Raw genomic sequence first — 8603 nt, 5'->3', positions numbered from 1 at the left:
GGAATATTCAAATGGTTTTGGTCAAAGGGAAGCAGAAAAGAGCTGAGCTGGATGGAGCGATTTCTGCACAGTTTGGCATTTCCCCTCCACCGCTCGTCTTAAAGCGGGTTTCTGTGTTCTTCTCTCTTGTGTCGTGAAAAGATCGGGTTGTGCAAGCAATTTACAAAGTCTTATATCTTATAACTTCAGTGTTGTATTTCTGTTCAGACAGACAATGTCATGGTAGAAGAAAGCCCATTTGAACTTCAGGCTTTTCTAATATAGTTTTAAGGATGTTAGTTTTTTACAGACTTTTTCTCTAGAAGTTCTAGAACATCTAAAGCACTGCAGGTCTGGCCTGTTTCAGTAAAGGGTAAAGGTCATGACTCACAGGAGAGTTCAAACACAAGAGCCACTTCTGACCAGATTTACTCTTGTTTGTCTTTTAGGGCAACAAATAAAATCTTCTTAAAATTCCAAAAATTAAAAATTCTGAAGCGTAATTTCTCCTTTATTAACCAGGTTTGTGCATTCACCTGAATTTCATAATGTACAGAACCACAAACATCCAGGAACTTTGAACTTTGACTGAAGTCCACATGTATCTGCCTCTTCCCCATTGATTAGTACAGCAAACCCTGCAGAACAGAGACTGATCTGTCCCATTCATGTCACTGAGCTTAGACTTAAATACATTTTCTAACCCAAAAAATAAAAACAATATCCCCCAAAAATTTGAAAACAGTATGCCTGTTTTATTAAAACTACAATTGTTCAAATCAGTTTTCATGTTTTAGATCTGCAGTACGTCACAGATATATTTTCTGCAGAGAAGCTATAAGCTAGCTATCTATGTAGCTAGTTAGCTATCTGTCAAGCTACGTATAACTTTACATCCAGCTCTGGAAAACATTAAGAGACCACGTAACATGATCAGTTTATCTGATTTGACTTTTTATAGGTTAATGTTTGAATAAAATGAACATTGTTCTTTTATTCTATGAACTACTGACAACATGTCTCTGAAATACAGAGCAAAGATTAAGTATTTATTGGCAGAAAATGAGAAATGGTCAAAAGAACAAAAAAAAAAAAAAAAAAAAAGATGCAGAGCTTTCAGTCCTCAAATAATGCAAATCAAACAAGTTCATATTCTTTTAGGAACAGCAATACTAATGTTTTAACTCAGGATGAGTTCAGAAATCAATATCTGGTGGGATAATCAGGAGGTTTTCTTTGGGGTTCAGTGTAATGGTTTTGTATGTGCAGCTATGTAGCTTTTAACAGGTATATCATTGTTTTTAGATTGGCAAATCTCCAAGAAACACATTTTTACCACTTGTTTCTGGCTTTTATTCGACATTTCTGCTGCAATATCAATGCGACAACATAATTCAAGTCACTTGAAATTTGACTGAGACATTTTACCAATCAAAGCGAAAAGCTTTGCCTTTGGTTTGTCAAGGTTGCGAGAAGTTTTGAAAACTGTGCCTTGTGTTATTTTTCTTCAAAGAAAGATCCAGAACTGTTTCTTTTATTGGTAAAAGAAATCTTTGGCATGCTTTCCAACAAAGCGCTTCTTTCTAACTGAGCCCTTTGCAGTGAATCGGTTTATTTGCTAACTCCGTCGGGTCTTTCATTCACTCTGAGGTGTAATGGCTCTTACATCCACAATGATGGCATCCTTTACTTCACAAAAATGTTTCCGACGGCCTCTGTTTTTGTCTCTCCAAACCGTGCTTCTGGAGAATTTGTGAAGACTGAAATTTGTTGAATACCTTCAGATAATGAAATTAATTGAGTGTTTTTATGTCTTAATGGCATGGTGAGGACCTTACCAGCTGCCTTCAGGATGTAGAGGATGGTGGTGGTGGACGGTTTCTGTCTTGTCCCATTTTCATTTGCGTGACTCAGAACGGAGAGATTTCATTCTTCAGTGTCTCTTTCTTCAGCATCTTTCACATTCAGCTGTTAGCATTCTTTGACTTTGTGTCAGCCAGTGCCTTTTTTTTTTATTTTTTAAATGATTTAACTGTTTTATAAAATCTGTCTAGTGACTACATTGAGTTAATCTGCACTAAACCAGTTTAGTTCGGCAGGATGTGGATCCCTGGGACAGAACCAGTTTTGTTGCTCTGCTCACACACGTTTCTTTAACAGATGGAAATAGTTCCAAATCAACTTTAAGGTTCTGAAGCCTTGTTTTTGTAAAAAGTTGAAAGAAATAGGTTCTTCATTTGCTGTTACATCAGACATTTCTGGTCAAGGCCCTGCATGTTTTCTCAACTATTCCCTCTGGTTTTGGATGCTGTGGATTTTTGCTACGGCTCTCAGAAGACCATCGGTTGTTCTGATGAATCTAGACTCTCATTAAGGTTACACGTCAAATGCCTAGTAAGGCACTGGCTGCACTAAGGTCCATCACAGTAGAGAACAAAGAGGGTCAAAACTTTACACTATTCGATTAGATTCACCAAAACCAATTGTGCTACGTTAGCATGAAGATGACACAGAGGAACTGACAAGGGGGTCTTTGTGGTAGACGGAGTTTCTCCCCCCCATACCATGAAATTTGTATACTTGGCCACTAAGAAAACAATTCTCGCTGGTGCGTTGAGCAGCCTTTCTGCCTTCCCCCCACCCGTTCTCGCGCAGAAGAGTGTCGTCGGGTGAGTGAGGGAGTGTGAAGCCTCTTTAATTGCCTTCGGTCACCCACAACGTCGAACCGGAGCGCCACGCGGCTTAGCGAGGGGAACCGGGCCGAGGGGGCCTGATAGATACTTTATCGCTCAAGTTAACGGTTAATGAATTCCCAAAGTGAAATCTGTCACTTCAAAAATAAAGAGGGAGGCAAATTAAAGGGAGATAGAGAGAGAAAAAGGGGAGAAGGGGGTGGAGGGGAAGAGAAAGGCACTGGAGAGGGTGACACAGTTTTAGAATGCCCTATCTTCTGGCCATCCCCGTTTTTCAATGGAATAAAGAAAACTCAGCCTCTTTCTTCTCCTCTTTTCTTCTCCCATCTTTTTTTCTACTTTCTCTCCCTCCCATCCCGCTATCTCTCGCGCCGCTTTTCTCTGCAAAAAGAAAAAGGGGGGAAAAAAAGAAAGAAAGAAATTCTCATGAATGATTTATATGTGTCTTGTTATCAGCGACGATTTCTATAGACCCCGACGCATTCACCAAGACATTTGTGGCGTAATTGTTAATTTTAATGCCATAATGGCTTCAGATGGGAGCTCTGATTAGACATTTATTACACAATTAAATGAAACATACTCAAGAATCACAAAAGCCTCCCGTAATTATTTCAGGCCATTAATAAAATGGGCATTAAATTATATTGGACACAAAAGAGAAGTGAAATAGATTTCCATTAGAGCAATAGAGGCAGGGGTGGGGGGGTGAAGGGGGGGTAATAGATCCTGGCTGAATTCGCTCTGAAATTAATTGTTGCCCAGCCTATTTCCACACACAGTGGAATAAATGAATGAGAAAAGAGAGGAAGAGAAGAACGAGTTGGTGGCCAAGAGGGTGAAGGGAGGGGGTTACATTAGGAGCCTCTGATAAAAACCCTTTTGTTTGACACTCGACAATGGACCCTCAACTCGAGAGAGAGCGAGGGAGAGAGAGAAGAGTCGGACCAATTTCAATCTCCGTCCACCCCTGCAGAGTTTCAGCTCGAGGCTATAACCCTCTTTTCAAGTTTTGTTTGCTTGTGAATAAACAGCTATCGCACATCTCACAGGAGAATGCACAAAACCCGAGAGAAGCAGAGAGAGAGAGAGAGAGAGAGAGAGACTTTTGCTCAGCAGGAAGGTGAGGAAGACAGAAGCAGGTGGTTGGAACTTGTAGGAAAGTTAAGAAAAAAAACATAAAACAAATGCATCCTGTAACTCTGAATCAATTAAAAGCTTCCAGGATGAAATGTCAGGGAAGATAATCAAATGTGTGATGTGGTTTAAATGAAATGTGAGGAAGAAGAAGATGATGAGGAGGATGAGGGGAGGGAGGGAGGAAAAGAAAGAACACTCGAAGACATTTATTTTCCGATTAGGACACTTTAGACACATCAAAGCCGGATGTACGGTGAAGACTTCCTGAAGTCGTCTCCAGCGGGCGCTCAGAGAGGAGGGGCCGTTTGACCCGCCTCCCTCATGAGACACTCGGTTAAAAAAACTGATCATTTGACTGAAATTAATCAGTCACTGCTGCAGATTAGTGAAATTGTATTTTATTTTCCCTCCCTCTTCTTCATTCTGACACATGGAGTATCTTCTCTTCATTACGGCCCATTTGTGTGGCTCAATCTGCACTGACTTGACGTTTTGGCATCCGTCTTTCACAACTCACGTTGTTAGGGTTTGCAAATACGACTAATAGAAAGTGGACCAAACAGTCACCAGACCGAGAGCCTAGCGGTGCAGCCTAAAAGAAAAAAATCGCTTCTTTTTTTTCACATTTGATTTTGGATTTTAAAGGGGCGGTGTCATGTATTATCCAGGCACATAGAATCATTTTATAGCACAATCAAGTGCTTACTTATGTTGTTATAAAATGCTGTATAAATCACATGACTTAAAATAAATTTTACTTAATTAATTTTAATTGGGCCTCTGTCGCTTTAAAAACTCCTGCTCTCTTTCTGAAACTCCGCCTTCAGGAAGTCATCACAACATGCCCCCTTTTTAACCAATAGCAACGTTTTTACCAGTGAAGTAGCTCCTGTAATGAGATGCAGATGCCGTTTGCCAATTGCTGTTGGCTAGTCTGAAGGAGTCGAGGGGGAGGGGCTGCTCTGTGAGAAGGAGGCTTGAAAACTGGAGCTCAGAGGAGGAGCTGCACATTGAAGGCGGAGCTAGGTCCACCCAGGCTTTTTGCACAACTGAATGGTTGCCATGGGAGATTAAAGGATTTCTCAAAGGCAACACTCCAGGTATGTGTTTGATGAGGGAATAACATTATAGCATGATGTAAAGCTGTAAAAAATATTTAAAAATTAAAAAATACGTTGATTTTACATATTACTGCTCCTTTAAATGATTTACTTTATATCTCGGGCTGATAATAATTTACCTGATTAATCACCAGCTGGCAGCAGTTATGTAGGGCACCACTTCTTTCACTTTGATAAGAAGTGGTGACTAATAACCTTGTTTCAGCCCTAATAACCTGTGGAGAAAACATATTGGCTGCTCACAATCTCTCCGCAGAACCCCGCTTTGTAAAAAAACCCAACATTGAAGAGAAGTGAGAATTCTTTTTCAGATCAGCAGCAAACCTGCTTCATGATGACGGCGAGCCGATTCCAGCATGAAAACCGTCATTCTGAGGTCGTGTCACGTTTATTTAGGATGAGTAAAAAGCTCCCAGGAAGCGGTGTTAGGTCCGCGGACTCTGTCACATTAAGCAGCTCCTGTTTACAACCTTCTAACTCAAACGTTGGTGATAACACTTCTGACACGTTTACATGGACTCATTACAGCTGGGAGCCGTTTCTCATCAGCGGATGTAATTTGTCTGTGGAGCTGCGTGGCCAGGCTCTGGTGGTCCTCCTTAATTACAGGGAAAAGTTTTTATGCGGACCTTTTTATGAAGGACAATGTTTTTAATAATTGGACTGAATTGGTTTCCAGGGCGTGGAAGCTCATATTTAATGAAGATTAAATTATTTTTGTATTGATCTCCCCATAAAAGAGCCTCAAAGACGGTCTTAAACATCCTCACACCAATATTAATAGTAACACTGGAATAAACCACACTTGTTGTTTTATTTTTATGAGCATATTTCTACTCAGGCCTGACACAGAGAATCTGGCAGATCAGGTGTTTTAAAAAATATATGTGTAGTCCTCTGACTTTTTTTTTTACACTTCCACTAAAAAATAAATTCACTGTATTAAAATGTGATTTCTTAGACACACCCACACAGAAAGAGTACATAGTTGGGAGGGTGAATAAGGAAAATAGATGGTTTTCAAGTTTTTACAAGCAAATAAAAATCTGAAAGGTGTGCCGTGTTTGTGTTATTATGCTTCCTTTATTCGGATGTAATACAGCAAAACTAAAAAAAAAAAAAAAGTCTTTCATTTTCCCTCGGTAAAGATGGAGGTGTTTGATAAACCTATTAGAACTACTAAAACATGACCAACCAGACTGAAGGAGAAGAAAGTTAAATGAATCAGCTTTCAGTTTTCATGCTCCTCTAATCTGAAACAAACTTCCAGGAAACTGCAAAGCTGCTGAAACACTGAGTTCATTTAAATCAAGTCTAAAAACCCTAACTGGAACATCGATGAATACATTTGATGTGTATTTGCTCGATGATTTTGATGATGGCATTTGAGAGAATGTAATGTTTCTTGCTTGTTTCATAACTCATAACTGACGTTTTTGGGGTGTAAAGCACTTTGAGCTGCCTTGTTGCTGAATCGTGACACAAATAAACTTGACTTCATCAGAGCAGCAGTCAGAGGAGAGATCCATGGTAACAGGGATCCAGGCTCAGGTGATGATGCAACATTCAAAACCTTTTCCAGAAGAGCAGAGAGAAAAAGTTTTTGTTTAAGGACAGAGACGAGAAGTCGGGTTTACACTTTCCTTCAAAACACGACACAGCAGAAGAGACCAAAACTCAGCTTTGTTGTTCCACGCAGAAAAAGGATGTACGACATCCTCTAAGCAAGACATGTTGGTGGCAGCAGCATGCTGTGGGCTTCTCTTCATCCTGGAGGCAGACTTCATCAAAAACATTCCTGGAGTGTTGCTTTGATTCCTACATGCATGTTTGAAACAATCAGCTGTGCAGAGCACCTGGGTGGAGGTAGCTCCGCCTTCAAGGACATAGGTGCAGTTTCCAAGTTCCCAAACTTCTTCCTCACCGTGCAGAACTGTCCTGCAGCTCCCCCACTGAGATCCTTCAGACTAGCCAGCAGCAGTTAGCAAACACTTGGTGGAACTGCTGAGCTCATTGTAGGAGCTACTGCTCAGAGCAACTCTGTTAAAATTGTTCTTAAAAGGTTGATAAAGAAGTGATGTTGTTATGACTTCCTCAAGGCGGAGTTTCAGAAAGTTTTTAAAGAGACAAATTTCAAGGTGTTCAACTACAAAGTCCAATTAATTTTGTTGTATTTGATATATGTAGCGCTTTTTTTTTTATAACAAATGAAAGTAACATAGTTACATAATTGTGCTGGAAATGGCAGTAAGTGCCTGGAAAACAAATAACACTGCCTCTTTAAATGTGCTTTAAGCTTCACTCTGTGTTTATTTGTGATGCTCTTAATTTGAAGTAAGAGCGGAAGTAGTTCTTGAGTTCCCTTGTTGTTTTGATGCAGTTGGACACAAAGGCAGGTTGTTGAACTCACCAGGAACACTTTGTTGGAAAAGCAGTGAAGCTTTCATCACTTTAAACCCTGAGTGTGTGTTGGGGTGTGTTTGTGTGTGTGTCAGCATTTCAGAGTCACAGTTAGGATCCTACTATCGGCTTCTGCTTATTGGCTCTAACATGAAATTCTTCTTTATTGTGTTTGTTTATTGTCTTCTTTATTTTTTTTTTCTAATGAATCTGAATCACATTTATTATATCTACTTAAAAATCTGAAATATTTCAGCTGATCTAACCTGCAGTGGATATTTCTACACAGTTTGAGGTTTATTCTGTTTCTGAAAACACAAACGTTGATCATTTCAGTGTCCGTTTTGCATGTCACAGTAATATGCTACTGCAGCACGAGGATTAGTCCAACCTTGAATGAAATTCTCTAAGCTGATTAAACCCAGGTTGTGATTGGTGAAATCTTTACTCTGTGAAAACCAGAGTAATTACAAAATATTTCTCAAAATATAAGAAACAAATTGTGTCTCATCCTCAGTAGACCAATACACAGGATATATGAAGTTTGATTACGCCTTCATTTGATATTGTCCTTATATCTACTTAGATACCTGCTGTATACTTAGATACAGCAGATGTATCATCTTAGATACATCTGCTGTCATGGAGACTGTAATATTTTCAGCCTTCACTTTTTGGGGGCAGCAGAATCAAAACCAGGGACCAGATAATGGGAGAAAGTAGGCTGGGAAATTGCAAACAACTCTGAGCATCCTCTTCATGAAACTGCTTTACGACAGTGTCTTCAGGCAGAGGATTCTACAGGGCCACTGTAATACAGACTGCTACAGGAAATATCCTTCCCGCTTACAACCATCCGAATCTATCATGACTATTTTTAGAACCTTGGATAAAATGAGCTATACCATTTTATTTCTCTTCGTCATTAATAAAGTATGTTTGAATCTTAATTGAATAACTTTACTTGCACTTTTTGTTTTTGTCTTGCTCATGATCTCCCTTTCAACCCAGAGTTAGAGTTTTGCACTTTCATTACTGCTGTCATTTAGTTTAATTTCATGCTAATTTGATTTGATGTCATCTGTTTTTGGGAGTTTAACGTGTAAAAGCAGCTGAAGCTCATCTGTGTGCTCTGTATGAGTATTCTGAAGTAAAGAGGATGGAGTTTAAAATCAGACTTCAGCTGTAGATGAAACAGAAAACACCCCGTCTTGAACGCCGGATCGTCTTGTGACTGAATGTGGCCACTAGGAAACGTCATAGAGCTACG

Source organism: Gambusia affinis, linkage group LG10 (assembly GCF_019740435.1).
Source record: "Gambusia affinis linkage group LG10, SWU_Gaff_1.0, whole genome shotgun sequence".
In the NCBI taxonomy this organism is placed as follows: Eukaryota; Metazoa; Chordata; class Actinopteri; order Cyprinodontiformes; family Poeciliidae; genus Gambusia; species Gambusia affinis.
This window is presented reverse-complemented; position numbering follows the sequence as displayed.